Raw genomic sequence first — 5066 nt, 5'->3', positions numbered from 1 at the left:
AAAAGGTCAGGAGGAAAGTGAGATTTATTCAAACAGATGTCCATACTTTTCTTATAAGTAGGCTTAGAGGGACAATATATCAACTGTATCCAATGTTTGTTCATCAGAAATTGTCTCACAATTAGAGTACATAATTCCAGGTGTTGTTAACATCTGTGCATACTATAAACAACTAAGATATGGTTTAGTGATACCTTCTGCTGTCTGGAATTGTTATGGATTAGGTTTGATGAGACATTTTGGAAGACATACAAGTTTCATGCATCAGATATGTCTGTACTGATTCTCTGTTCTGCTGTGAAATTCACGGGTAGAAAATGGCAAAAAAACTGTACAATATGCTGGGAGCAGGTAAATGAGTTAAATAAGAAATAATGGGCTGGAATACTGCACTGTGTATGTGCATGAAAAAGACAGCAGAACTTATCTGGGTAAGCAAATCCCAGTAGGTATTTGCTGATGAAATTTGTTTGTGAGTCAGTCAGAGCTTTTATTGCTAGCATGCTACACAGCCACACTGCTCTTTTTTTTTTTTTTTTTTCCATTTTATTTGTGAAGATGACATTCCAAACCAGTCCTGTGTGTCCTGTGCAGGACTTGAGCAATATTTGAGAGATGCTGTGGGCAGTCCTTAGGGAATCCTGAGTACTGGGGGGAGTGCAACACTGTTGGTGTGTTTGGTGGTGGTGATATGGGGCTGTTTGTTGTGGGATGTGGAAGGATCCTGGTGCAGTGGCAAAACTACAGGCAGTGTGCTGTTGGGGACTCTGAACACGTGCTGTGCACTGGCCGAATTCTGGAGACAGGAGGCAGGAAGGCCAGGAAACAACAGGTCTGTGGGCCATGCAAGATCACAGTGCAACATGGAGAGCTGCAGGGAGCACTGGGAGGCTGGACTGCAGGGAATGGGGAAATAAAAGTGAGGTGTAGCCTTATGGTTGGTCTGCAGAAAGGTACTTGAAATTCCTGTTTGGTTTCCATTAAGGACAATATTTCCCAACCTTGCTTTATAGAGTGTATTTCCATGGCTAGACAGAAGCATTAATGAAGAGGTTTCAAATTTCTGAAGCCTAGTTATATCATTCTAATAGCCATCAAGGGTTATATTAGCAGCTATTCTGTGTGAAGAAGCAATTCTCAGTAAAGGAAGGCCATAATACAAACTGACATCCACCCCAAATTACACATGAGCAGAGCAGTGATATCCTCTTAGCATCAGCAAGTACGTCAAAGTTGGAAGCCTTCATGTGAGTGCAGATTTGGTAGACCTTTCCATGAAAAAGGCCTTTAAGCCATCACACCAAGTGTGGTGGTACAGTTATTTCCTAAGTCAAGGACTCCCTGGCCTCTTAGACAATAATTTCAGTCTTGCTGCCACCTTGTCTTTACGCCAGCTGCTGCTTTCTTTTGCATATTTCTGCCTGCATATTCCAAGGAAGCAGGTCTTTGTGGCTTGTATTTTTCATATGTTATATCAAGTAAAGCTAAGGCAAAGATAGCAGTTGTAAAATGAAAGAACATTGCTGTATACATGGGTATATATACATATAAAATATTTTATATTTAGACACTCTGTATTGAGCTGTTGTTGTCTAGAACCAGTATTCAGCTTAAAGGCTCCTATCCTCTCTTACTTTGTCCCATGTCTTCTGCAATGAAAGAGCAAATTCTTTCAGAGACAAGCAATATTCCCAACAATAAAACAATTGGTACAACTCTTCAGTACGCCTAATTCTTACCCTGGTTTACTGACCACTGGAAAAAAGTCAGCAAGACAGCTCTGGGTCATTCCCTTTGGAGCTCTTTTCCCATCCTGTTTTATCTCAGAAACCTGAGCTGAACTTTGTAGGGGTAGGTAGACAAATACAATAAAACCTAATAGCACAGGTACAACAGGGACAAATGATGCAGAGTGTGGGCTGAATGTTCACGCTCCCTTTCTTCTTTGTGGGAAAATCTTTACTAGTTACAAAATAGCAGAAAAGTACTAGAGAAAGTTCAATGGCAAAAGAGAGGCAGCCAACTTTTGAAAATACACTTAAAATTTATAATTATGTTCAACCAGCATCTCAGGATACATACTTATCCTAGGGACCTTACCATATTACTTTCTGAATAATCATCCATCTCAGCTTGGCCTATACAGGAGGACCCAAACCCTGAATAATTCACCTTCCATCCACATTACAATCTGTACTAATGTTTTGATCATGATGTTTATATGAGAACATCTGTATAGAAGACCCACTGCTCTCCTCACCTGGAATTCCCCATGCAGAACCTTCTTTAGTTAATTCAGCTCACAAACATATTTTCCAACTCAGTATCAGAAGCCTATCCTAATTTGATTTGTGTTTCCTTCTGGTCAAAAACAGTTCTAGGAGAGGTATTCATTAAAGGCTCTTTGCACCAAATACTGTCTCCATTCCATCAGACACAATTCTGTGGACCATATTATGCAACCTTTTTTTTTTTTCAGATTCCTTCCAATCTTTCCTTCTTTTTGGGGTGGAGTTTAAGCACCACCTTTCATAAGTACTTCATGAAGTCCCAGAAACTCTCAGAATACTGTGGTAAACAGAAAGTATCCCATTTTTAAATCCTTGAAATGAATTCAGGATTCTTAGTTTTGATCCTTCTAAAAATTCTCATAGTCACTGAGTCCTACACCAAATTTTAACAGGAAGCATATGATTAGGATAATTTACAATGCCCTTTGGTCCCTGACGAAACGTGACTACAGCAGAGAGATCATCAAAACATTTGCCTGTGTTTTCTTCTGTTTTACCCCACAGTAACTAGATTAGAGGAATTTGTTTTTCTTGTCAGATCCATCTCTGTAGCCAAATCAGTCGTTCCAGATACGATTGCTCTGAGGATCATAACCAATGATTCAATTAACTGTCCTTTGAAAAGCTTGTTGGTAGCATTTGAAATTAACCTATAACAGCTAAGTTAGTATTTCTCTTCATCCTATTCTAGTTTTGACTTCTAATGAGTCAGAAGTGGATCTCCTAAAATGAACCCATGGATTCTGGATGAAGGAAATACTAAGGTATTTTTCCTCTTTTGGTCTTTTGGGTAAATATATATTTCACCTACCTCTTATCACAAATCCTTTGCTAAAGAAAATAATGCTTTCGTTTCAGTGGGAAAAAGAAGATAGCTTCAAAGAGAGGACATGAAATTAAATCCTAGAGGAAAGCTAATTATTAAAATAAATAAAAAAGGTCCTCATTCAGAAGCCAAACTTTTTTACAATATGTTCTATTGAGTAGGCTTGGCATGGAGTTTTTTGGTTGTTTATTCTGTCTTGATTCCAGGACACTGGACAATATGTGCAAGTTATATATAATGTATTTATACCTAATTTTTTAACTGAAGGGGAATGATCTTCCTCATTTAATTCCTTATGTATATATTTCTCGTAATATATGATAACATACCTGTTGGGTTTGTTTTGTTTTTTTTTCAAGAATTAAAAATTCCCATGATGTTAAGCAAGTGTCCTTTTTTTTTGCATCATTGTCTGGTTCAGAATTGGACCAGCACTGAGAAGTCCTGTTTAGAGATGAGAAGAGTGTCAAATTTTGGACATGAAGGTTTTAGTAATTTCAGCTGTTACTGATTTGCATGCAGAGACAGTATTATTAGAGAAATTAAAATTTTACATTAATCGTAAATAAACAAAATGATTCATTCTTTAAATCAAAGTAAACTACTTTGGTTACTTTTAAAGCCTTTTTTCATTTTTTTTTTCAGTATCTGATTGAGGTGTTTTTTTCTTTAGCAACGGAATTTTACATTCAGTGAGTTCAAATTTACTCAGTCCTGACCTTAGAAACTGCAATTTCTGCCTAGAAAGTTATATTTCTGAAAATAAAGGTTGGCTGCCAGTAGAAACCATGGGTAAATCTTAACAGATGGCAGTACATGCTGCAATTTTATGAAATTCCTGCCCATGACTGTATATACAACTTTTTCTGCATAGTTGGTGGGATTTGTGCAATTTAGTATGAATATCTGTTATATGGGATTAGTTCTGCCTAAAAAGAAGAGCTTGTGTGGACTGACATGGTGACACAAATGCATATTTTCTTACATGTGTCTAAACCCTGGACAAAATTCCATGAAGCCTGATGTTCAACACAAGCAGCATAAGTGTACAATGCTTTCTGACGTGGCCCTAGTGATAGGGACTGACGTGTCTCTGAGATGATTCATGTACACATGTACATGAGCTAAGCCTGTTGCAAAGGTCACTTATACTGAGATATATACAGATGGACAGAAGCATCTGTGGAAAATTTGGTCAACAAGAGAGCAAGGGATAATTTGGTACTGAGTTATTTGCCCTTTTTAAGGAATGTGACTTGTGTGCCACTAGGATTCTGTCATGTTCTGTGTCCCCAGCACAAGGTTGGGGTAGTGTAAAATTACCTTACGTGGACTCTGAAAAGATTCTTTTGCAACAACTCTGCTACCTGATTCATTGGCAAGATCCTACTCTACCAGGTATTGTGGCAGCTGGACCAGAACGACCGTGTTTCACTAGCTTTTGTTCTGTGGGAGTGATTTCTGGCTGGCCATGGAAAGAGTTGGATCTGACTTGCCAAGCTAAAATAGAATCAATGTTGAACTCCATAGGAAAGCCGGGTGAATTTTAAGAATATCCTCAATTCAGCAGGGCCAAGTGTGTCAAACATTTTTATTGTATGAAATATGAGGCAACACTGAATACAGAAAAACAGATAGTAGTTGAAAATAGCATGAGAATTCTAATGTGTATAGAGGAGGAAAGATTTAAAGTGTCTAAATAACCCCTCTGTGAACTAAATAGTTGCCGACAAGCATAAAAGAGTTAATTACAGCTTGCTTTCCAGTAAGTAAGTCCTTTTTAATACCTGCAGGTGTCCAGTAGATTCTTTTCTATTGACTAGCCATGAGGGGTAGCATGATCCTCCACCATTTCCTTTTGAGTGGAAGTAGACATATTTTGTAAGGTAATAGAGAAGATGAATAGCTAGATCTTCACTGAAAAGATAATGGACACCACACTGAAAAGC

The sequence above is a fragment of the Phalacrocorax carbo genome, chromosome 4 (genome assembly GCF_963921805.1).
Source record: "Phalacrocorax carbo chromosome 4, bPhaCar2.1, whole genome shotgun sequence".
NCBI lineage: Eukaryota > Metazoa > Chordata > Aves > Suliformes > Phalacrocoracidae > Phalacrocorax > Phalacrocorax carbo.
The sequence above is the reverse complement of the archived record's forward strand: the minus strand, read 5'-3'. Positions refer to the sequence as shown.